Here is a 26,871-nt window from a genome sequence, read left to right on the forward strand (position 1 = left end):
CGGGGCGGGGGCAGCGTCTTCCGAAGGGGCTGGCTCCTGTCCACGCGGGGCCGGGAGCTCGAGACATTTCCAGATCCCCGAGGATGGCCCCGGCCCCAGCCAGCTCAACTCCTCCCCCTCCTCTTTGGCTTGAGTAAACAACGCAGTAGGTCTTTCCCAGCCCGTTTTGTTTGTTCCGAAGGGTTTTGCTTTCCTAGCGGTGTTGTCTTTGGATCTTTTCTTTCCTTGTTGTGTTGCTTTGATTTTAAGTGCTCTCTGGCGTCTTCCAGGGGATGGGGAAATAGTTACTTTCAGTGATGGTCAGTTGGGCTTAATGTTGAGGACGGAACTGTTAGTTTGCATCATTAGACTACACCCCTAAGGTACAAAATAGCCTTTTACTTAAGTTTTAAAGGGATAGTGTTTTTCCTATTTTTAACCACCTGATAGTGCTTGCAGAGGTTTTCCCCTGAGAACTGGGCACAGGGCAAGGGGTAGGGGTTGGTGATGGTGTGATTTCCGTGTATTGGTAGCGTTACAGTACTCAGTGTTGAAGGTATTCTATCGTTTAAGATATTTTATGATAGCCTTGTTACGTATTTCTAGTGTCATCTAGCACTGCTTTATGGAGATGTACCAGTTGGTAATAAAAAACCTTTTCTGTACTTAAACACAGCGACAGAATCTGCTGGAAAACTTGCTATCCACACAAATTTCTTGTCATACTTTAAATCTTAAAATCTGGATGGTAACTGTTCTTTAAATGATTTGTTTTTTAAGCTTTGATGTTCTTTTTTCCTCCTTAAATGAAAAGGTCAGCCTTAAATTTGTCATGTGTATATTATTTGAATTCTTTTTAAGTAAATGTAAAGCCAATGAAATAACTTTTTACTTCTGAGATAAGTTTTCTGCTAGGTTATCTATAGACAAAACTAATTCCAATGTACAAAAGGGCCCATAACAAATGGGCTAATTACATACACTGTGGCTTTTAAAGCAAATATTTCTAAGTCTGTAACCTTAGTTGGTGGAATGAAAGTTTTATGATTATATTTATTTACTCTTTGTGGTGAAAGAGTTAGGAGTGCAAACGATCGTTTATCTGTAGAAGACTCACATTTATTGCAATGTCTAGAAAGCTTTTTAAAAAAATTCACAGGGCACTCTCAGTGGTCTCTGGAAGTTGCAGTGTGAGTTATTTTTATACTCAGGGAGCTTTCTCTGTTAAGAAAGTCCTGTTGCATTTATATAAGGAAGAGAGCTCAGGTCTTGTCTGTGAACTATCAGACATGATATCATGAAGGGTATAGTTCTGAGATGTGAAACAAATATTAAGTTACTAAGCTTTAAATTTTGGGAGTGTCTGTGTGTGTGTGTGTGTGTGTAGAACACTTTAAAATATAGTCTTCCATGTGGTTTAAATAGCAAACAAAAACATTTAAAAAGCCACTTCAACATTCTGTGTTTTTTTATCACTGTTATAATGTATATAAAATATAAGTGCTCATTTACTTAAAAATGCAAGCTAATGCATGTGTATATTTCTTAGATTATATATGTACTGTATATCATTAAGTTCTTTTGAAAGACAGAAACAGGGTGATTGAAAGAAAAAAACTTGAGTAATCAAACCAGAATTTTCATTGCTGCCCTAAGGTGAGGGTAATTGGGTCTTAAGATGTGGGCAGAGGTTGTACTGTACTGTATGTATGTAGGATGTTTACAGATGAGATTGAAATTATAATGGGGCAGAAGAAGATGTCCATAGGATTTTAATGTGGGAACAAATATGTAGTTGTGCTTTGAATTCTGTAACTAAAGATCATATTAAGAACCTTTAAATCATGTTAGGTTTTCACTTATTTAATAATCATAGTTCATTAAGTTTCATACTTATGTTAAATTCTACGACATGCAAATTTTTGAAATTTTTTCCTTCATGATTCATACTGGGAATCCTAGAACTCTTTAATCTGATCACCTATTCTATGTGTGTTTTGGTTTAAAATCTTGGAATGTAGAATCCTAGAGTTAGCACCGCCTACTGGTTTCTCATGGAAAAATAATATTGTTCTTTCATTTAGTCAGCAATCCACCCAGATTCTGATCAACTTAATCATGCAAATGAGTTTCCACTGCTTACTGAGGGGAAAAAAATATTTTGCAGGGAGAAGAGGCTTGGGACGTAAAGATGATGGGTGGGAGTAGGAAGACACGTAAGTTAAATTGGTTATTGGACCGAACCATTAGGGTCATGACCTCTAGTATTTTATTATTTGCATTTTGACAAAGAAATCATCACAGAGGTAAAACAGCTTGTTACATTTCCTAAAGCTTTTCTATGGGATGCCACAATTTGGACATTTTTTAAAAATCCTGGATTACTGAGTCAATTTTAGTTTCTGTTCCAGTCTTGAACATTATAGAGAAAGAAACCCCTCGTTGGACTCTTGTCTTGAGTGTGTGGTTTGTCCAAACATTTTTAAATGGAGTTTTCATAACTAAAAATAAACATTTTAATTTTATTTTCTCTTATAGTTATCCTTACATGACTAAAAGCAGGGAAGAAACACACTGATTTTTTTTTTTAAGTATGCATGAAGCAGCCTTACTGTAGTGGTGTTATGTGTAAGGGGGGAAAGTTTCAAGCATATTTATAAAGGCACTCTTTATATTCTTAACCACAAAAATTATACTGCCTTAAAAAAAAGAGAGCCAGTTCATTTTCTCTCATTTTTATGAAAGGCTGCTGGTTAAAAGAGCTACTGTATTTATGCAAACAAATGATGCCTTTAGACTTAACTATAATGGAATAGATAAGTAATGCACATACATATGCCAAAAGTACTGTATTTTCTTAGTTATAAGAATTACGTGCTATGTGAATAACTGTTTCTTAGGTAAAGTAGTCATTTTTTAATTGAGCAAATAGAATATGAAGTGTGTGAAAAAGCTCCAATATCCATGACATTCTTGAAAGCATTCCTCTTGAGTAAGAGTATGGTCATGATTTCTTTACCGTTTGCTGGTATTGTGAGCAACTAATTATACAGTGCAGCGAATCAAATAAAATTCTACACTGGAAGTAGAAGAGAAACAGATACTTAGAATTGTTTGTATGACGAAAAGGATATTGAAGAAAACATGTTAGTTCAGTTTAATTTATTTTTTCTCTCTGACTTCTGAAAACTCTTATTTTTAAATGATTACCTGTAATTTTAAAATCCAGTTATTTCTTCACTTCTTTTACCACATTGCCTTTAAGAAAATTCTATTTTGTACAAAAAAATTGTAATCATGATGAATTTTATTCCTGAAACTTGTTTATAGAGCTCTGGAATGTAATTAAAAACTAATTTAAAAAATTCCTCACTGCTCTGAAGTTATTGTTATTATTTTTCTTATTCTTTCATATTTTTATTATTTGCTACATCTAGTGACCTGCATATGTGCCTTTAAAATCCCATTTTTGAGATGCGTGGGTGGTTCAGTCAGTTAAGCTTCTGATTTTTGATACCAGGTCAGGTCATGATTCGTGAGTTTGAGCCCTGCCTCTGGCTCCATACTGACAGTGTAAAGCCTACTTGGGATTCTCTCTCTCTCCCTCTCTCTGCCTCTCCCATGTGTGCGTGCGCATGCTCCCTCTCTCTCTCTCTTTCAAAATAATAAACTTAAAAAACTTTTAAAAAAATCCCATTGTTATAGTTCTGTGTGATTTTTAAAATGTAATAAAGTCCTCTGTAGTAATTGGCTGTGGCAACATAAACTTTCACATTAATGACGACAAGGACAATTACTTTCACTACACCGTGATTTTGAGAACAATAATTATTAAATAAAATTTAGTTAATAGGTAATTTTTGTATGTACACAAGACTAGTTCCACATTTAGCAAGTTTTATAGAAATACAGTATTTGTTATCATTTTTATTTTCATTATTTAATTTTGACCTGTAGAAAAGATATATCCAGCCATTATGACCAACCTTTGTTACTTTTGGTTATTCTTATAGCTTTTAGATTTTCAAGAAAATTTGGGAGCCTTTTTTGTTGTTTTGGTTCATTTGTTTTGTTAGACTTCTGTTAAATAGCAAACTTACATTGTGGATGATTGATTCTGTGTTTTTGTAATTCTCTTGTAAATTTAAAGCTTTTTATTTGTTTGTTTTACATTATCTGGCTGTTTTCTGGGGCTGAAATTTGGAGTATATAGAGGTGCCAATTTCATTTTCTATCCATTTCAAGCTGCAGAGAAGGCAGTGGAAGAAATTAGCTACTGTTTAGGAAAAATGTATTCTGAACTGTCCTTGGAGACTCTTCAGCTGGAGTCATGGCTGTAAGATTTATTTCTTGGGCCACGTATGAATCTAAATGGAGAGAATTATGGTGGGGAGCATGGGACCCCTGTCCTGATTTTCTGAAAGATGCAATAGAATGTGTCACTAAGCACCTCATAATAAAGAAAAATTAGAAATTTTATTTGCATACATATGTTTTGTAAAGTTACAGCTAACTTATATTTTGCTCTGAATAACATAGGAATATTTTGTCTAAACTTTAATAGTGGAAATTAATTGCATTCATACAGAATCCATGTGTGTCGATACACATTTTGATAGTCATATGCTAAATTCTAAAAGGCACCACACATTTTTGAGTCAGTTGGAAACTTGTTAGCAGATTGGAGTAGGGAAAGTCTATATTTCACTAATCAAGATGAGATGGAAAGAAGGGTTAAGACTAAAATTTATTGATATGTCAAGTGAATGTAGTTCATTTGTTTTTCCATGAGTAAGTGATATCATCATCATTTTATGTTTTTGAGGAAACTCAGACTTAGACATGTAACTTTTTTTTTTTTTTAATGTTTTTTATTTATTTCTGAGAGAGAAAGAGAGACAGCATGAGCAGGGGAAGGTCAGAGAGAGAGAGGGAGACACAGAATCCAAAGCAGGCGCCAGGCTCTGAGCTAGCTGTCAGCAACAGAGCCCGACGCAGGGCTCGAACCCAGGAACCGCGAGTTCATGACCTGAGCCAAAGTCAGATGCTTAACCAACTGAGCCACCCAGGCACCCCAGACATGTAACTTTCTTAAAGCCTCACCGGTAGTAAAGGCACAAGTGACAGAAATGTCTGAATTGACACCTTGTGTCTCTCCTTTTGTATAGGATGTTCCGTTTGTGGAAAGGAATTTGTTTTGTTTTAGCCAGTCTACAACAACTGGTCTGTTCTTGGTACATAGTTTAAAATTACTGTAGTCACTTTCAGCAGTGAATGCTGTGGCCAGAAATAATAGAAAATGGCCCCATTTACACAGAGATATTTACTGGTCCTGAAAGGACCTTCAAGTAACCATAGCATCACAAATCCTTCCACTACTCTAGGATTTACTGAGGAGAACCAAATCATGGAAATTTGTGAGGGGCCACTGGTACTCTGCGGTTAGGACAAAATTAGATGGTTCTGTGTCTACAGGGCTTTGCAGAGGACCTGGGGGAAGAAATCAACAAACATTGACTTGCTAAGTTTAAAATGTAATTTCTACACAAGGCTTTTGCAGTGTGAAGTGGAAAATTAGTCTTTTGCACAAGTAAAACAGAACCACCAATTTCCATAACACACCAAGTCTATAAATATAGGTGTTTCTTCAGTCTACCAGCATCTCACTATCAACATCATCTCCACCTTAGAATTTCACTTCGAATTTACATATATTTAGATGTGACATTTTTTTCAAGCTCATTTTATCTATTTGTTGATAACAAAATACATATAACTGCAAGATGTTATTTTAGGATAATGTTTTAATTGCGTCTTCAGATCTGTGAAAAGTCTTCCATTATTCAATAGTTTTCTTGGAACTTGAAAAAGTGAATATTTTTCAATAAAGAATGGGAAGCATAAACCACAGTGGAGGCAGTGTGAACGAGTGTGACACAATGGTTTCCAAAGATAATGGCACACCTGCAAGTCCATAACAACAGTGGATTTGAAGGCCAAGGCAGGAGGACTTTCAAAACCTGCCTTTGTGTTTTGGAATCTGGGTAACTTGAAAATTAGTGGTATAAAACAAACCACAAACTTCAAATACCTAGAGGAGAGCCTGACTTGCAGGGAGAATGGTTCAGCTTTGGACATATCACTGATTTGAAATTCCAGTATTAACTCCTGGATAAAGTGACCAGTGTGCACTGAAATTCACACTGAAAGCTAGAAAGAGATAGTAAAAAAGTATCTGCAGTAAAACTTTAGGAGAGAATAACTTCTCCAAAGGCAAACATTTGGGAAGCACCTGCAGTTTTTCTGAGTGGATGTAAAAGGATCTGGTTAAAAGCAGAAGAAGAGGAAGAGGAAAGTACCCACTGAAGCTTAGGAAAGCCTGTGTGTGTGCGTGTGCGTGCATGCGTGCGTGTTTGTGTGCATGTAATAGAAACTCAATAGAAAGATCAGTAAAAAGTTTTCCTAGAACTAGGTACTAGGTATTTTGAATTAAATATAGACAAAGTAAAAATGCAAGGATATCCCAGGATAAATTCCAAAAATGAGAGCAAAGAGTGGACTAACCTATCGTATGTTAAATTATACTATAAAGCTTTTAAAAATAAATATATTCATTAGCTCTGTCTCCTGAAAATGCTTTTAAACAATGTCTCTCCAGCAACAGTGAGCACATTTAGTGCACAAATTCTGGTTTCTAAATACCATTTCCTACTCAAGGGGACCAGAGCTTTTTAGACAATTGGCTGCTTCTGAGTTGGGCAGAAAAAGTACAAGATGAACCTCGGATATCTCATTGTGCCAGAAAGTAAGGAAATGTCCAAAGATGAGTAAGATTATATCAGTTTTATTTATAAACTGTAGCTATAAATGAGAACCAGCTTGAAGGGCTTTCTAGTTGCCAACATTCCAATATACTTGAATATCAAGTGTTGTTGGTTTCCAACCCCAGGATTTTTTCTGGGTGAAATTTGAAACTGGTCCCTTTACTCAGAGGATAAGGAGAAACTGAAGCAAGAGGCACATCTGTCTAGATTGTAAGTGACAGTTTTAATAAGGAAACTTATATAGGGTGGCCACAAGACGAGTAGATTTCAGCATCTATCCACCAGAATCCTAAATTTTTTTTTATTGTTTTATTTATTTCTAGGAGAGAGAGAGAGAGCGTGAGCAGGGGAGGATCAGAGAGAGAGGGCGTCACAGACTGAAACAGGCTCCAGGCTCTGAGCTGGCAGTCAGGACAGAGCCTGACGCAGGGCTCGGACCCACGAACTGCGAGATCATGACGTAAGCGAAAGTCAGACGCTTAACCGACTAAGCCACCCAGGCACCCCTATATATAGATCTTAGTAGTGTTCAGTCATGTTTCCAGTCCAGATGGGTTCAACAACACATTACCCTCTTAAGACTTCAATTAAGTATAATTGAAGTGGCTCCTGGTGTGGGAACAGTTAATTCTAAGAACTACGGGAGGTACGGAGCCTCTGATTGCCTGGGTCCAGGTTGAGGGTCAGCCAACTGTCTCCTCTTCTCAGTGGCCTGCTCCAATAAGAGTGACTGTAACAGATTGCACAACATTGAATGAGGGGTACCTGAGTGACTTAGTCATTTAAGCATTTGACTTTTGATTTTGGCTCAGGTCGTGATCTCACGGTTTGTGAGATCAAGCCCTGCATTGGGCTCTGTACTGATAGCAAAGAGCCTGCTTGGGATTCTTTCTCTCTCTCTCTCTCTCTCTCTCTGCCCCTCCCCTGCTAATACACACATGTGCTCTCTCACTATTTGTCTCTCAAAATAAATAAACATTAAAAAAAAAAAACAAACATTGAATGAAGTAAAATCCATTAGTCCATAGGTGAAACTCTAAACAAAGTAAATAAAACCAAATCTGACAAGAATCAAATGGAAAAAAATAATTAGCTTGTTTTTCTAAGGAGGACCTCTTCTCTAGTTGATGAGGGACCAGTTCTTTACAAAATAATGTGAGTTGATTCATATAAGAAGTGCAAGAAGTAGAAAATTACTGTATATAATTCCCGTTGAAATAAGTAATCGAGTCAAGAATCATCAACAGGTGCTAAAATCGTTAGTTAAAAGTATGTTGGGCAAGAACATATTCTTATGGTGCTCAAGTATTACTTCTTAATTGCATCCAGCGGTTGTCTTTTTAAATAACTAAGTGATTAAACCTACCTTCACTAATGGACAGCCTGATACAATAAGTCTCCTGATGGATGCAATATTAAGTCTCTTTCTGGCACGGTTTGTGAAATATTGTTGCTAGAATGTTTAAGCTGAATCTAATAAAGCCTGCTTAAACTTAACTTTTAGTTTATAGAAAAATACAGGGAAAGAGGAACAGGTTAAACTAAACTATGAGATGATTAGACAAATTTCAAAGGTTTCAGTATTCTGCATCACACATACCAGAGGCTCCTGGGTGGCTCAGTTTGTTAAGTGACCGACTCGATCTCAGCTCAGGTCTTGATCTCAGGGTTGTGTGCTCAAGCCCCAAGTTGGACTCTGCACTGGATGTGAAGCCTACTTAAAAGAAGCGCACGTACACACAGACACACACACACACACAAACACAAACAAACATAAAACAAGCAGAACCATACTAGACATGTCGCCTCGTTTCTTCCAAAGTCACACTATGGTAGGGAGAATTTTCTAGATTAGAAGAGAGTGAAAGACAAACAGATACGGTGCATAACGCTGTATTTGATCTCGGGTAAAACAACAACAATAACAACAGCAAACAGGCTCAAATCTTGGTAGGATTCGGAAAAATTATATATAAACTAGATAATAAATGATATTGGGAGATGCATGCTGAATTATTTAGTGATGAGTGCCATCCATTCATGAGTTATGAAATGTGTGATGTGTATGTGTGACAAATCATCATTTGCTAATTTTTTAAAGTTTATTTTTGAGAGAGAGAGAGAAAGAGAGGGCATGAGTAGGGGAGGGGCAGAGAGAGGGAGAGAGAATCCTAAGCAAGCTTTGCGCTGACAGTCTGGATCTCACCAACTGTAAGATCATGACCTGGGCCAAAATCAAGAGTCAGAAGCTTAACCAATGGAGCCATCCAGGTGCCCTATCACTTTTAAATTTTTGAATGAAAGGAGTGATTATGCAGATTTCATAGTATTCTTTCAAATTATCTGTTTAATTTTTTTCAGTTAAGATATGGAAGAGTCTGTTAGTTGTCATTGAGGAAAAAAATGCATATTGGAGTTAAATAGAAGCAGAAAGAAGTCCAGTTGCCCATGTTTAAGATCATATAGGGTCCTGAAGATACAAAAACAAGAAGTAGATGAAGTTTAAAGCTAATTGTGGGACTGAAATAGTACTCAGGGGAATAATGTTATTGAATGAAGAGTATGTTTTTAAGCAGACTTAAAAACACATGAATGCATATTTACTTTTTTCAGGATGGAATCCTCTAGCAAGAAGAGATGGAAGTATAAGGAGGAGGATGGTAATTTTTAGGAGTGAGTTTCAGAATGTTCTGAGGAGGTCAGTGTGATCAGTACTAGCATAAGAAGATGTTCACATCTTAGAAGAGGAAAGAAATTGAGTCATTTTAACTTAATTTCTTATTTGTTCAGCTCTGTACTGGAGGATGGGGATTCAGTAGTAATAAGACTAATAAGGACCCTGTCTGCCAGGAGTTTGGCATGTAATGGTGACTATAGTCTTCTCAGGTAAGTGTAAGGTCATAGGTTGAGATGAACTGGTATGGGGATAGGAGCTTGGGGAATGTAACAGAGAGTATGCAAGAGGTCTGTAAAAAGATTCTAGATACATAAGGAGGAACTTGGCAAAATTAACCATTTCTCACATTTTACTCAACACAATTGCATCACTTTGTTGAGCAGTACTTAGTCTGTGATCTGAATGGGTCTAGCAAACAACTGAGGTTTACTTGGTTATGAGATTAGCAAAACATGAATAATGCAAAACAAAGAGCTGGGCTTTCTAGAGATAGTATGCTGTAGAAGAGAAGGGCCATAAATCTGGGCTGGGAAAGGGGGTAAGGGCAGCTCCAGGAGATGAATAAACTAAGAACAGGTAAGAATTGAGAGCCTGAGGTCAGGATGAAAACTAACAGCACGTTTACTGTTTTTAATGGAAGGAGAAAGTTGCAGGGATGGATATCTTTGGTCAGAGGAGAATATTCTTCCAGATTTTGAAAGTGGAGAATGATGAACACATTATGGAGGTTGGTAAGGCATGTGGCTAACTAAGGCAGATGTTGCTGATATTAAGTTAAAGTGTTGTGAGGAGAGGCTCAGTGGTAAAATGTAATTTAGAGAAAGCTTTAAAAAATTTTTAATGTTTATTTTTTTGAGAGACAGATACAGAGCACAAGCAGGGAAGTGACAGAGAGAGGGAGACACAGAATCTGAAGCAGGCTCCAGGCTCTAAGTTGTCAGCACAAAGCCTGAAGCAGGACTCGAACTCCCTAAAGGGGAGATCATGACCTGAGCCAAAGTCAGATGCTTAACAGACTGAGCCACCCAGGCACTCCTAGAGACAGTTTTTTTTTTTTTTTTTAAACCATAATTGCAGACAGGGAAGAAGGTGGAAAAGAAAACTTTAAAACATCTAAAAAAGTATCAGAGATATTTCTAGAGGTTTATAATCAATTGATGCCTTCAAGGAAAATTTTTTTTTCATTTGTATAGGATTTTAGTCCTCTCTTTTGGAACATTAAGAAGAGAGCTGAAGGAAGCAACTTTCGCATTTATCTTGATTATATATGATTACAATATTCAGGTAACACAGAAATAAACCCTACAATGGTTATTGCAACCCAAAGTTGAATTTTGTAAGGAAGTTACTGATCAGAACCAAGGAAATGAATATAGGATACTACAATTAAATACTTTCTAAACATAGCAGTAAATGATTCAGATTTAATAGATGATTTTAAAGTGTTTTTTAATAAATTTTGTTGTCTAGTTGAAGCTTTTTCTTTAAATCAGAAGTCCAGTTACGTAGATACACAATGGCTATTGTTAACTGCTAGTTACGTGGCTGCAGCAGCTGCAACCTCATTCCACTTATAGATCATCCCTTATGGGTTCAGAGTCACTGCTAAGTGCTTAGTCATATTGTACCTCATCTTTGTTACACCTTGGAAGAATATATTATTATCTCAGGTAGTAATATCTGGTGGGAAGAAATAGAAGATCAGACAGATGACTTGTCAAAAGTGCTGTCAAATGTCTGACTAAGGATCTGAGCACAAGCCTTTTTGTTTCACACTTACACCTCCATTCCTTGTTTTAAAAATGGAGAAAAAGAGACATTTGATTTGTATATCATCAGGTCAGTGACATTTGTCTAATAAAAGACACACACTCACAACAGCTCCCTATGTATGTATGGAAGATTTAAAAACACAATGCTTTCATTCAGAGCTGTGCAATTGTAAGATTTTAAACATTTGTTCATTCATTCTGTCACTATTTATTGGGAATCTGTTGCATCTAAGTGTGGTTTAGGAGATTAAAAAAAAGTTGAGGAACAAAACAAGATACTGAGCCTATCCTCATGAATTTACAAATCTACTTGAAGGAAATGATGCAAGTAAAAATGGACAGTGAATAAAGTCATCAGAATTAAGAAGAGTACAGATGATTACTTATAGTTACTGCGATTATTTTAAGTTTATTTATTTTGAAAGAGAGAGCAAGCAGGGGAAGGGCAGAGAGAGAGAGAATTTCAAGCAGACTCTGCACTGAGTTCAATGCAAGGCTTGAATCTATGAATTGTGAAATCATGATCTGAGCCAAAGAGTCAGATCATGGCTTAACTGACTGAGCCATCCAGGCGCCCCTACTTACTTCAATTATTAAGGCACCTGAAAAATTTGGAATGCAGTGCCTCTCTCTCTCTTACTTGCAGTGATTTTGCAAAAGATAAAAAAAAAATTAAAAAGAGTTGGGAGGTTTGACAGTACTCTTGATACTGTATTCATAGTTAGAAATACATGAGCCTGAGTGCATACAGGGGAAATGTGTAGCAAGAAAAGTTAAAGGGCCAGGAAAAAGGACAGCAGAAACAAAAAGATTTAGAGAGGGCCATCTGGAGAGGAAATTGTAAGATGTAAAGGAATGATCGATTTTTGAAGAAAAAAGAAGTGAGCAATAAAGAGGTACAGTTGATAGGAGTGTATGACTTTGTATTCATATATATTTTGTTCACTGAAGTAGAGTTCATTGTTTGGGAAAATGAATTTTATTTTGGACTATATTGAGATTACTCAAAATTTCAAATAAAAATACCGTATTAGAAATTCTTAAGTGCTATAAAAGATATAAAATGAGTTTAGAAATATCAATGCATTTAGATATTTTAGGTGGACAGCAATATTACAGTTGACCCTTAAACAACCCAGGTTTGAATAGTGCAGGTCCACTTATATGTGGATTTTTTGTTGTTGTTAAGTTTTTTGAGAGTCAGAAGTCACACGCGGATGTTCAACTGCACAGAAGTCTGTGTCCCTAACCCCTATGTTGTTGAAGGGTTAATTGTCGTTTTATTAATAATTCAGATTAATGAACCAAACGTATGAACATATTTTCTGTTTTATTTAATTTCTGAGCATATTCCATCATGTTTGTAGTTTTTATTTCAGAATCGCTAGATCTTCCTTCCTTAGTCCAGATCTTCCTCATGACGTTGCAAACGTAGGAAAAAAATAACAGAAAAAACAAGGTGCAGGAGAGGGAAGAGGGGAATAGAGGAGGAGGCCAGCGACAGTATTGGTGAAGCATTCCCTAGATCAGTACTGCCCAGGTGACATAGAATGCAAGCCAGGAAGGCAAGCCACTCCATGTAACTTTACATTTTTTAGAAGACACATTCAGAAGTAAGAAGAAACAGGTGAAATTAACTTTCATAGTGTGTTTATGTAACTTTCTATTTTATGTAAGTTTATCAAAAATGATCATTTCAACATATAACCAATATAAAATTAATTTTTAAGTTTTCTACTTTTTTTGGCACTAAGCCTTTGAAATCCAATGTGTATTTTACATTTAGAGCACAGAACTAGCCAAGGTTAAAGTGCTCAATAGTCACATGTGCTAGTAGCTACTACCATAGGATCATGCAGATCTGGAGGGTTCAGAAGTTGTGGGATGATGTCATGTTTTACAATTTTTTGATGTCTTGCTCCTTACCAGAGATTAGCCAAAATATATTTTGAAATACTCTCTGATTGTCTCAATTTTAGCCTTCACTTTTCATTAAGAATCTAAATTGAAATCCGTTGAAATTCATTTCTGCTAAAAAGCGATCTCAAAGTATGGTCAGTTGGGTAAGGAATAATAATATGTGTCCAGTAAATATATTTCTTGAAATCTTGCTTTTTCACTATTCTGTGTGTCATGAGATACTCTGTGATGTATGAGAAATTTCAGTGTAGAAGAGGCAGACAGTGATAAATTCCCTAAGAGGTAAAAATAAAGTTCAAGATGAAAATGGGATCTTATTTTGTATTAAATCAGAAGATTAATTTCTGTATGTAATTCCACTTACAAAATATGACTCATAATTAAGTGAATAAAGTCAAAACAGTTTTTTTAATAATTCTTTAATGTTTATTTATTTTTGAGACAGAGAGACAGAGCATGAGTGGGGGAGGGGCAGAGAGAGAGGGAGACACCGAATCTGAAACAGGCTCCAGGCTCTGAGCTGTCGGCACAGAGCCCGATGCGGGGCTCGAACCCACGAGCCGTGAGATCGTGACCTGAGCTGAAGTCCGACGCTTAACAGACTGAGCCATCCAGGCGCCCCAGGTCAAACCAGCTTTTGATGGCTGTATGTAGAATGACACATTATTTGAAAACAATACCACAAGTTTATAGAATATTAAATAATTTGTGTAACCTCCTAGCTGAAAGTGATTTAGGATCTTTGGTTAAAACCTGTGAGTCACCAAGAAATTGATGGGGAAATAGGAACATTGAGTGTTGATCCATCATATCTCCTTTTTTAGTTGTTTCAGAGGTAAACCGAGGTCAGTATACCCTTTACAGGTCTTCCAAGCTGCTTTCTTGGGTGAGTGAGGGGGATATGACCATGTGAATGTGTGTGAGTGGGCAGGGGAGGGAATTCATTGCTCATGAAATGGTATTAGGTATCTATTTGCCATATAGAATCAAATTAGAGGAGTAGCTCTCATTCTATTTTGTCCATTTTTTTGATGCCATGTGTCTTTGTTCCTAAAGATGCATGTATCACATTATTAATGTAAATAAATTTTACTGTGAGATAGATTTCTTGTTTTTGATACCTCTGAAAGGAGTTGGAAACACTCAGTGCATGCTCATTGGGTTCCAAGATTTTGACTGAATGTGCCATGTTTTTTTTTTTCATTGAGATGTGTAATTGCAAAACAAATTTATTTCAAAATATTAATGAGCAGTTATCCTTTTTTTCCTTCATGTCAAAATATTATTGTGAATTTGGTATTTTTACTTACCTAGTGAGCATTATATTGGTCTAACTGATCTTCAATTAGTGGTTAATCCTTAGTTGTTTTGGATCTTTCTCTGGTAAAGAAGCAGGTTAATATATCTATATTGAAATCCTATAATCTCTGGTTAGGTTTAGAATATAAGTAGGAGGGAAGATTTGGATTTTGTTACAAGTGAAAATAAATGGTTTGGCCTTGTAATTTTCTTTAATTGATACAGAATATCATTCATTCTCAAAATCTAAATTTTTAATTTTATACTTATTAGGTTATTTCCTCCAAATAAATTGATGCATATATTATAAAAATGTATATCTTCTTCTTTTTTAAATGTTACTTATTTTTTAGAGAGAGACACACACAGAGCCTAAACAGGGGATGGGCAGAGAGAGAGGGAGACACAGAATCTGAAGCAGGCTCTAGGCTCTAAGCTGTCAGCACAGAGTCTGATGCGAGGCTCAAACCCATGAACCATGAGATCACGACCTGAGCTGAAGTCTGGCACTTAACAGACTGAGCCACCCAGGCTCCCCATAAAAATGTGTATCTTCTAAAAAATGAAATAAAAATGAGAAATTCTCAAAAAGTTTTAAAAGAAACCATTGTTATTGGGACAGTATTGAGATTGAAGTTTTATTCACAAACTAGTGAGAAGATTCAAAATTACATCTTGTTTTTAGTGAAAACACATTGTTAATTTGTCTTGCCCAACATTGGTATAAAAACTGTGTTGGACTTACAGCAGATGTTAAAAAAAAATCACATGTAAGTAGTGTATAATCTATTTAAAGTATTTTCAGGAGCAATTTTTACGTATGTATCATGATTACTTTGGAACCACTAGGAAACAGGTTATGCAATTGCATTTCACAGAATATTTTTTTTGCATGGGCAGTTAACACTGTGGGACATTTAATTAAATTGCCAGACCTTTTAATTTTTTAAATGTTTATTTACTTTGAGAGAGAGAGAGAGAGAGAGAGAGAGGAGAGCAGGCGATGGGCAGAGAGAGGAAGACACAAAATCTGAAGCAGGTTCCAGGCTCTGAGCGGTCAGCACAGAGCATGATGTGGGGCTCGAACTCAGGAACCATGAGATCATGACCTGAGCCAGAGTTGGACGCCCAAGTGACTGAGCCACCTAGGCGCCCCCAGACCTTTTAAAATTTAAAGTTTAAGATGTTATAATGATTTCTTAATATTTCCACTACATATATGTATACTAATTTTTGAGTATTCTGGTTGCTTACTAGAACAAATAATACTTTTTAGTAATGTGACACTCACAAGTCCAAATTACTTGCAACGTAAAATACAAAAACAGTATTACATGGGAAAGGAGTAGACATCAGTACCTTTTGTTGTTGTAAATTAATTTATTTCCAACAACACAACACAGGAATGTTAATTCTTTTGAAAAAGAAACCAGTAGGAAATCAGAAGGATGCTCATGCCGTTTATCATTTGTCACTCAGGTGAATTGGGCTTTTGACCTGCCGTAAGAAGAGTGCCTGGTGCTGGGAATCTTTTCTAGAGCAGAAAAGCTGTACATACATAGCCTCCTTTTGAGTCCTCCAAAGTTGCCAGGATGACTCAAGTTTGCAGAAAAGAACTAGAACCATTTGATGTCCAGTTGTTTGTTTTCATTTTTGTTTTTTGTTTGTTGTGTGAATCACAGTAGGATTGTGAAAAGTACAGGAGGAAATTCATAATTTTCTCAACAGATTATTCTAAACTAATTTTAATGAAAGTTTTCAAATGTCTTTCTTTCACTTACTCTTCGGTTTAATTAGGGTTTCCTCCCTTCACATTGTTGATGGCAATAAAAAATGTTGCTGCTCAAAATAGAGTCTGTGGCCTATTATTTTAAATGTTTATTTACGTTTGAGAGAGAGAGAGAGAGAGCAGGGGAGGGGCAGAGAGAAGGGGGGACACTGACTCTGAAACAGGCCCCAGGCTCCCAGCTGTCATCACAGAGCCCCATGTGGGGCTTGAACACACAAGACTGGGAGATCATGACCTGAGCCGAAGTCGGACACTTAACGGGCTGAGCCACCCAGGCGCCCCAGAAGCTTTTTACTGGTAGATAGAAATACAGTTCTAAAATAAAATAAGGAAAGAGGAGCACAAAATACTTTTTTCTTTTCAGATGAAAATATCTGGAAAATATTGATAAATTAAAATCTGTAAATAACATTCTGTGATTGTCTTAAAAATGGAATAATTTCTTTAATTTTTTTTCTTATTTACAGAGGTTTACACATTTTGACTCATTGGTTTGTGTTGAATGCATACAAACTTGCATTGTAAATGTACATGTTCTACTGTCTGCAGGTTCTGCCAGTGTGTTTACATATCCCTGATTAACATCAGTTTTACCTAAATCAAGTTACTTTTTTTCTTTTTCTGTTTTTTTTTGTTTGCTTTTACAGAAATGTTGTCTCACCATAGTATGTTCCCCTAAGTACCACTTTGACATTTTGCTTTTTTAAAAATATTTGGTGAATTCTTAAATGTATCTTTTTTGTGCATGCCATATGTTCAACTCCTGTCTCAAATTTCTTCATAAAGCTTATGTGATTATTTCTGTAGTCATTTCCAAAAATAATTTACTCTGAAGACGTAATTTTAGTAAGCAAAAACAGTGTTCACAGTATTACTAGATTTAAATAATATATAACTTTTTTAATGTTTGTTTATTTTTGAGAGAAAGAGAGAGAGAGAGCGCCACCCAGGAGAAGGGCAGAGAGAGAGGGAGACAGAATCTGAAGCAGGCTGCAGGCTCTGAGCTGTCAGCACAGAGCCTGACTCAGGCCTCAAACCCATGAACCATGAGATCATGACCTGAGCTGAAGTTGGATGCTTCACCAACTGAGCCCTTATAATTAATTTTTTTTTGTAAGATCAGGACTCTCTTTTTGTATATCTAAGTAAATCATATACACTAACAAATTAGAAAAATTATCATGAGTTCTTCTTTTACTTTCAAAATATGATTAGCACATTAAATTTTTTTGACTTAACTCTCAGAGCTGGAAGAGCTTAACTGTGTTTGCTAAATTTTTTAACTAGTCAATGACCAGCTTTTCTGTTGATGTGTGATGGTTCCTAATCCCTTCATGTGCAGCTTCAGCTTTCCAGAAGGAGAGTTCTCAGCTCCCTTGAATGGGCAGATGAAGACCTCTATGTAATTCCTACTGACTGGAGCTCACACTAAGCTCATCATGCCTGAGCTTTTACCACATCTATACAAAGTGGTGCTAAATTGCTTTGTCCTGTCTGATTATTGGAATGATTGACAGAAAAAAAAACCCACTTCTTATTATTCAAATACATTATTTCTTATTTAAATGTCAAATTTCAAAAATTAAGGTAGTTTTATTTTTTTAAGTGTTTATTTATTTTTGAGAGAGAGAGGGCACCAGCTGGGGAGGGGCAGAGAAACAGAAGAGACACAGATGAAAAACAGGTCCAGGCTCCGAGCTGTCAGCACAGACCCCAGTGTGGTGCTTGAACCCACAAACTGTGAGATCATGACCTGTGCCGAAGTTGGACACAACTGACTGAGCCACCCAGGTACTCCCAAATAAGGAAGTTTTAAAGCAGGGTCACAAACAAGGCTGAAACTGCCGCTTTGTGATATGAGAAGGATCTGTAACGTGACTAGCTGAGAGGAGCCTTGTCGAAATATGAACCCTTTTGTATCTAGTGTCCCAGGGTAAATGATAGATAAGAAGGAAGGAGGCCATTTCGTTGGAAGATTGTACTGGCTACATGAAGCTACCATCTGTGTGGGAGGTATGATTGTGAATTAGAGAAGCTTATATATACACACCTGAACACAGAAATAATAATAAGAATAATAAAGAAAAGCATTAAAAAAGATACAAGTAACAAATTTTGCAAATGTACTCCTCAAAAAAGGCTATCCACATAAGATACAAAAAGGAGGCTATTTTTGGGGGGAGGTAATGTCTTTTTGATATTCCCTGACATCCAGTTGGTTCACATGCAGTTTTCAAAACACTACTGCTGACCAGACAAAATGTAACTGCTGACTCTTTGTGAGATTCCTTTCACTGGCCACTTTTTGGCCCCCGTTATAAACTGTATGAAAGCTTTTTGGTTGAAATCTGATGTATTGTAAAAAGCACACCTTTTGAATCCGAGAGATCTGGACTCAAATACTGACTTGGCGTCCACCTCTAAAAGTCTCTTTTTGTTGTCTGCAAAGAGGGGATGGTAACATCTAACTCTAATGGCCGCTGTGAAGATCACCTTTAATAAAAGGAACCACCACATTGACAATGTATTTAATAAATGATGGCTCTTTCTTTTAACTCAGTGGCCCTTACATCCAGTTTGGAAGCATCTGGGTGTTAAATTTTTTTTCAGTGTTCTGATGGCAGCTTTGAGACTCTGGTTTATGGGGTTACAGGGTGGAGCTTGGAAGTCAGCATATTAGAAGTTTCCAGTTTGTTTTAAGGTGCCATCGGGATGGGAACCAGTGCTATATCAAGTAATTCAGAAACATTACAAAGTAAATTTAGCATTTTGATGTCCTGCCTCTTCACCTTTCCACCACCAGCTGTGTGTGTGCACACGTGTGTGTGTGTACGCACGCACATGTGCATGGACTCCAGTGCAATGACTGTGTTTGAATAGGCAGCTATCATTGTTTATATAATATGCTGAATTTTTTGCATTCCTCATTTCATTCACTTTTGATTAACAACATATATAATGTGGTTATGACTTAATGCAGCTACTTTTCTCATATGGCAAAACCCACTGGAAAGCAACTGTTAAAGAGGAGTGTGGCAGTGTTGTTTGGGATAAGTGTATCTCTCTGAAGCTGACAACTTGGGGTTGACAATAAACACATCAGGGCAGAAATTCTGATATGTTTTAAAAATAAATTCTACATCTTTATATGCTGTCTAGTTTTATAGTCTCAGAATTGTACAAACTTGGTCATAAATAAATACATGTGTGTATAACTTAATTATTTTTCAGATTTTTAAAATTGGCTTTACAGTCATTACATTGATAGCTGATAAGCCTTTAGGTCTTGTATTTAACATTTTGGTAACTGGTATTCGATACATTATAGATTTCTCAAAATGGATGATTTTTTAATTTTTTTATTTTTAGCAACCTGCTTGCATCACTGTTGGCCTCATAGTGCTCGTGCCAGCATGAGCTGCTTCTCTTCCTCAATTAGTGGGTCATTCATAGAAACAATGTCTAATTATTAGCCTTCAAAAACACTAGGAGGATGTTATGATGTAAACAAAATATATATAAGCACTTATTAAAGAGTCCAGGTAGAAATGAAGTGTAGATCACCTGCTGTTCTGGATCATTCCCTCTACTAGTGCAGAAAATGGAGAAATGTTCATAATAAAACATGCTTTGTCTTATTCATTGGCTGAGTCCAAGTTGTAAGGTCATGGGCCACTGAAACTTTATATTATGGTTTGCTGAACATTTTTATTATATTTTATTTTCACAATCTTAATTCTTTCAGGCACTTCTCTGTACGAGTCATGCTTATTCGAGAGACACATGTGCATGGATTATTCATTTCAGTCTGTTTTCATAAATTGTATCATCATCAGCATGATCATAACCAATTTTATGTACCTACGGTGTGTTAGGCAGTGATATGTGAATGACTAGCATAATCTTCATGTTGCTTGTATAATTCTGGAGTATTACAATAATGCAATTGTGTTTGATGCTTGAATGTTGATTTCTTCCTTAATGTATTTTACAATTTCATGATTACCAAGAAAAACCAACAACGTTTTTATAAATATGTAACATTTATTTATTTTGAGAGAAAGAGAGCGCACAGGGTAGGGGCAGAGAGAGAAGGACCGAGAGAGAATCCCAAGCAGGCTCTGCACTGTCAGCACAGAGCACAGTGCAAGGCTTGACTCATTAACCATGAGATCATGACCTGAGCCGAAATCGAGAGTTGGATGCTTAACCGGCTGAGCCACCAGGTGCCCCACCAGTTCTTGAATACTGACAGTGTACCATGTATTATGTATTCAGTGTTTCTAGTATTTATATAATCCCTGAAAGGTAGATGTCTTATTGTCTCCATTTTATAGATGGTGGAACTGAAAACTTAGGTCACTTGCCTGTGTCCTTTAACACATGGCAGAACAGATTGAAAATATGTCTGTCTGACTCTATACCTGACCTTTTTCTCGCAAACAATACTATTTTGTCCTCACAGCCTCCAATACCGGATTGCTGTTACCCGAAAATCATTAGAATTAGAATTCCCGGAGCCCCTTAGTTAATTCTCTAACAACTCATCTTGATTTGAAATGCATGGCTACTAGCTTTCCAGTCACAGTTTGGACCGGGGCCCAAAATGGTCTATTGAGTGTTTGGTTGTATAAATGACTGCAGCAACTTGCCATCTTCTCCATCAAGCTACTGAATAGTAACGTAATTAGATCCAGCACTTAGATTTTGCTTCCTCCCATGATGTTTTTATCATTTGGTGATTAGATTACAATGTCAATGATTAGCATGCATAGTTTCCCCACTCTAAGCAATAAGAAACTCTCTGTTCCATGTTTGAAGTTGGCCGCTGGGTTAATCCACTAACTGCCTGTACCTTGATCCAAAATTATATACTGATGAATGGTGATGAATTCCATGAAATTCAGGAAACTGCTTTGTTGGCTGACACTAGATGTGTTATGATTTGATATGGCTGTGTATAAATGTTTGCAGTCAATCAGAACCCCAGGAAAATATATTTAGAATATAGAAGAGAGAATTCATGGTGCTGGAGAACCATCCCTAGGGAAAAACTTATGAAGAGAGGGTAATAATAATTATTATAATAGGGCACCAGAGCGGTTCAGTTGGTTAAGCGCCTGACTCTTGATTTCAGCTCAGGCCATGATTTCGTGGTTTGTGAGGTCAAGTCCCCTTTTGGCCTCTGCCCTCTGCTCTGATATCGTGGATCCTGCTTGGGATTCTGTCTCTTTCACTGCTTCTCTGTTTCTCTCTCTCTTTCCGTGCAAAAAATAAGTAAACTTAAAAAAATAAAATCATCAAAAACTTCTTTAGTACTTCCCTGTTGCCAAGTGATATTCTACGCACATTGCAAGCAGTAATACCTTTAGTAATCACCATAAGTAGTGAGGAAATAGAGGTATAGGGAAGGTAAGCCCAGGTCACAGAGTGGCAAAGCCAGAATTGCAGTCAGGTAGTTGGATTCCAGATACTGTGTTCTTTTATTTTTTTTCCGTAACAGTTTTATTGAGTTATCATTGACACATAAAACATGTATATTAAAGATATTCAGCTTGATGGTTTGATCTATGATACGTTGTAAAATGATTACCTCAATCAAGCTGATTAACATATCTATCACCTTAAGATTTTTGTGCTCTTAACCATTGTAAATTCTGTCTTTCAGAACACCTCATGTGCATCTAAATGTAGTTTTGTGTATAAAATGTAGATTGAATTTACATGAGGATTTCTAGCAGAGATTAGTAATTCGGAATATAAATATTGAGTAAAAATTATATTTTATATGAATTACCATAGTGTTTCCTGTAAATGGAACTTTTGTTTATTTCACATTGTGTTTAAAAATTTTTTTTTCAATGTTTATTCTTGAGAGACAGAGACAGAACATGAGTAGGGTAGGGGCAAAGAGAGAGGGAGACACAGAATCCAAAGGAGGCTCCAGGCTCTGAGCTGTCAGCACAGAGCCCGATGCAGGGCTCAGACCCACAAACCATGAGATCATGATACAAGCTGAAGTAGGATGCTTAACCAACTGAACCACCCAGGCACCCCAATTTCACATTGTATTGTTAAGATGATAAGTGCTATTCCAGTCTTCTGTCCTGCCATAATGATATTACTGTCTTTTGTTTCTTTATTATATTTTTTCAAAACTATCTCCAATGTGCAAGTTTCTGTAATTCTCATAACATCAGGTATTTTGGGGGCAGGTGTTGTTTTCTAAAACTATTAACAAAGAAATTAATCATAGAGATGTGTAATGAGTAGCTTAAAATCACTGGCAAGTGAATATGAGGCTTGGAATGAGAACTCACATTTCATCTCTGGAGAAGCAAAGGCTATTGCATCATCTAGATTTTGATGAATAGTTTTAGGTTTTAAGAAACAAGGTCTTAGTAGCAGTGTGTGAAGCTGTAGGTACAAGTAGTATAAGTGAGGCCAAGGAAATGTGGGAAGTATACATATAGGAATCTTCCCACTGAGAAACAAGACATAATTTCAGTATCATACTAAAAATATTTATGACATTGAAAAAGATCAGTATTCTCTTAAGCATGTGTTTTTAAAAATTGCCTTTTCAGGGACACCTGGGTATCTCAGTTGGTTAAGTGACCAACTTCACCTCAGATCTTGCGATTTGTGGGTTCAGGCAGGCCCTGTTTCCCTCTCTGCTGTGTGTGGAGCCTGCTGGAGATTCTTTCTCTCCCTCTCTCTGCTCCTCCTCTGCTCATTCTCACTTCCTAAATAAATAAATAAAAACTTAAACAATAAATAAGTAAAAATAAAAATTGCCTTTTCATATTTTGAAACAAGCTGTTTTTAGCAAATTTATTATTAAGGGGTTTTTGAAAAATATATTTTTTAAAGTTTCATTTATTTCTGAGAGAGAGAGAGAGAGACAGACAGACAGACAGAGACAGAGACAGCGTGAGCAGGGGAGCGTCAGAGAGAGAAGGAGACACAGAATCCGAAACAGGCTCCAGGCTCTGAGTTGGTTGTCAGCACAGAGCCTGATGTGGGGCTCGAGCCCACGAACTGTGAGATCATGACCTGAGCCGAAGTCAGATGCCCAACCTACTGAGCTACCAGGTACCCCCCCCAAATATTTTTTAATGTTTATATTTGAGAGAGAGAGACAGACAGAGCGGGAGTGGGAAAGGGAAGAGAGAGAGGGAGACACAGATTCCAAACCAGGCTCCAGGCTCGGAGCTGTCAGCACAGGGCCCAATGAAGAGCTTGAACCCATGAACTGTGAGATCATGACTTGAACCGGTCAGATGCTTAATGGACTGAACCACCCAGGCACCGTTATTATGAAGAGTTTCGTAAGAAGATTTAGCTACATAACATGACATTTCAAGCTACCAATGTACGAATTATGCCTGTTCTAGGGGCACCTGGGTGGGTCAGTTGGTTAAGTGTCTTAACTTCAGCTCAGGCTCAGATCACGATCTCGCGGTTCATGAGTTCGAAGCCCGTGTCAGGCTCTGTGCTGACAGCTCAGAGCCTAGAGCCTGCTTCGGATTCTGTGTCTCCCTCTCTCTCTGCTCTTCCCTGCTTACATACACTCTGTCTCTCTCAAAAAACAAAAACAAATGAAAAATACAAAAAAAACCATTGAGAACTATCCATGTTCTCTTTTCCTTATGTTTTGGGTTATTCTCAGAAAATGAATGTAATTGGTAATTGTCTTATTGTGTGAAAATAGATTTCTGCATGTAATAAAAAAGTTATCTTATACTTAAATTGAATATTATTTTGAAAATATGCATCAGAATCCATTTAAGGCCCCCTCATTTTTCTTACATTTGTTTTATTTGGAGTTACTAGGTTATTTTTCTCAAACGGAAATTATACATCTTTGTGTATTGTGTATTTTGATTCAAGATAAATGTTATCACAACAATATTGACACAAAATGCATATTAAAAGTCAATTTTCATAAATCCATATTTATCATTTTCAAAATAAATTCATGACATGAATTACATTTGAGAAGTACAATGATTGCATGTTTTTGTTAGGATTTTGTCCTGAAAAATTGTTTTAATCTTCAAAATGAATATGTACCCATTATAGTTACATATACAGTAATTATTAATGTGTATACCATAAATGCCCTCAATAGACCTTTTAATGTAAGAACAATTGCCTTATAAATAAAAGTATAGACCTTTCACAACAGTTTTGGAAGTTGAATGAAAAAAAAAAATTCTGTGGAGTGTAATAAAAACTTTTATTGTTAAAATTATTTTTGTTTCTAAATTATTAACACTACTTCAGTTTGTCTTTAGCTAATTTAATTTGCTATGGCTGTGGTACATCATTGTTATCAATTGTTAAAACCTACACCTAATATTTTAGGCCAGTTATTTACAGAATACGCTAAGTTAGGTCGTATTGTACTTCTTACTCTTGGATGGAAAGGATAAGACCAATTAATCAGACAGCATGTAAATCAACTTTGAATAATGAAAATTGACAAGTTACATATAAGTAATTTCTGTTGTTTCATATACAAAAAATAAGTAGAATTTTTGGCATGATTTTATGGTCAAACTTCATTTTTCAAAATTGGATGCATGTATATAGATTGAGATGTAACATGTCTGTGCTTTATCAACTTTATAAAACCAAGTAGAGGAAATACTGTATTTGCATGCATCTTCATATTTGGCATGAATGCAATACATATTTACAAAAAAGCCTGTTTACCTGAATATTTCTAACTTATTTGTTTTTTAAATATAGTTTATTGTCAAGTTGGTTTCCATATAATACCCAGTTCTCATCCCAACAGGTGCCCTCCTCAATGCCCATCACCTCCCTTTCCCTTTCCCTCACATCCCATCAACCCTCAGTTCTCAGTATTCAAGAGTCTCTTGTCGTTTGCCTCCCTCCCTCTCTGTAATTACTTTTTCCCCTTCCCCTCCTCCATGGTCTTCAGTTAAGTTTCTCGTGATCCACCTATGAATGAAAACATATGGTATCTGTCTTTCTCTGCCTGACTTATTTCACTTATAATAATACCCTTGAGTTCCATCCACATTGCTACAAATGACCAGATTTCATTCTTTCTCATTGCCATGTGGTATTCCGCTGTATAGATAAGCCAGTCTTCTTGATCCCTTCGTCAGTTGTTGGACACTTAGGCTCTTTCCATGATTTAGCTATTGTTGAAAGTGCTGCTATGAACATTGGGGTACATGTGCCCTATGCATCAGCACTCCTGTATCCCTTGGGTAAATTCCTAGCAGTGCTATTGGTAGGTCGTATGGGAGTTCTATTGTTAATGTTTTGAGGAACCTCCATACTGTTTTCCAGAGAGGTTGTACCAACTCCCATTCCCACCAACGGTGTAGGAGGGTGCCATTTCTCCACATCCTGGCCAGCATCTAGACTCTCCTGATTTGTTCATTTTAGCCACTCTGACCGGCATGAGATGATATCTCAGTGTGGTTTTGATTTGTATTTCCCTGATGATGAGGGATGCTGAGCATCATTTCCTGTGTTTCTTGCCCATCTGGATGTCCTCTTTGGAGANGTTTATTTTTGTGTGTGGTGTAAGAAAGTGGTCTGGTTTCATTCTTGTGCATGTTGCTGTCCAGTTCTCCCAGCACCATCTGTTAAAGAGGTTGTCTTTTTTCCATTAGATACGCTTTCCTGCTTTGTCAAAGATTAATTGGCCATACATTTATGGGTCCAATTCTGTGTTCTTTATTCTATTCCATTGGTCTATGTGCCTGTTTTTGTGCCAATATCATACTATCTTGATGGTTACAGCATTGTAGTAGAGGCTAAAGTCTGGGATGGTGATGCTTCCCGTTTTGATTTTCTTCTTTAATATTACTTTGGCTATTCAGGGTCTTTTGTGGTTCCATACAAATTTTAGGATTGTTTGTTCTAGTTTTAAGAAAACTGCTGGTGCAATTTTGATTGGGATTACATTGAATGTGTAGATTGCTTTGGGTAATATTGACATTTTAACAATGTTTATTCCAATCCATGAGCATGGAATGTTTTTCCATTTCTTTGTGTCTTCCTCAATTTTCTTAATAAATTTTCTATAGTTGTCATCATACAGACCTTATGTCTTTGGTTAGGTTTATTCCTAGGTATTTTACGGTTTTTGGTGCAATTGTGAATGGGATCAGTTTCTTGATTTCTCTTTCTGTTGTTTCATTATTGATGTTTAAAAGTGCAACTGATGGGGCACCTGGGTCGCTCAGTCAGTTAAGCATCTGACTTCGGCTCAGGTCATATCTCAGCAGTTTGTGTGTTCAAGCCCTGGATCGAGCTCTGTGCTGACAGCTCAGAGTCTGGAGCCTGCTTCGGATTCTGTGTCTCCTCTCTCTCCCCCTCCTTCATTTGTGCCCTGTCTCTCAAAAATAAATAAATGTAAACAATTTTTTTTAAAAAGCAACTGATTTCTGTATGTTGATTTTGTACTCTGTAACTTTGCTGAATTCATGGATCAGTTCTAGCAGATTTTTGGTGGAGTCTGTTGGGTTTTCCATATAGAATATCATGTCATCTGGGAAAAGTGAAAGTTTGACTTCATCTTTGCCAATTCTGATGCCTTTTATTTCCTTTTGTTGTCTGATG

At 36.7% G+C, this 26,871-nt stretch overlaps 1 protein-coding gene across 3 annotated transcripts in view; it reads left to right on the plus strand.

Annotated features, from left to right (window-relative positions):
* Positions 1-26,871, plus strand: part of RALYL (RALY RNA binding protein like) — a 713,275-nt gene that overhangs the window by 1,235 nt on the left and 685,169 nt on the right. The gene's annotated exons all lie outside the window — the stretch shown is intronic.

The sequence above is a fragment of the Crocuta crocuta genome, unplaced genomic scaffold (assembly GCF_008692635.1).
Source record: "Crocuta crocuta isolate KB4526 unplaced genomic scaffold, BGI_CrCroc_1.0 scaffold235, whole genome shotgun sequence".
NCBI classification, from domain to species: domain Eukaryota; kingdom Metazoa; phylum Chordata; class Mammalia; order Carnivora; family Hyaenidae; genus Crocuta; species Crocuta crocuta.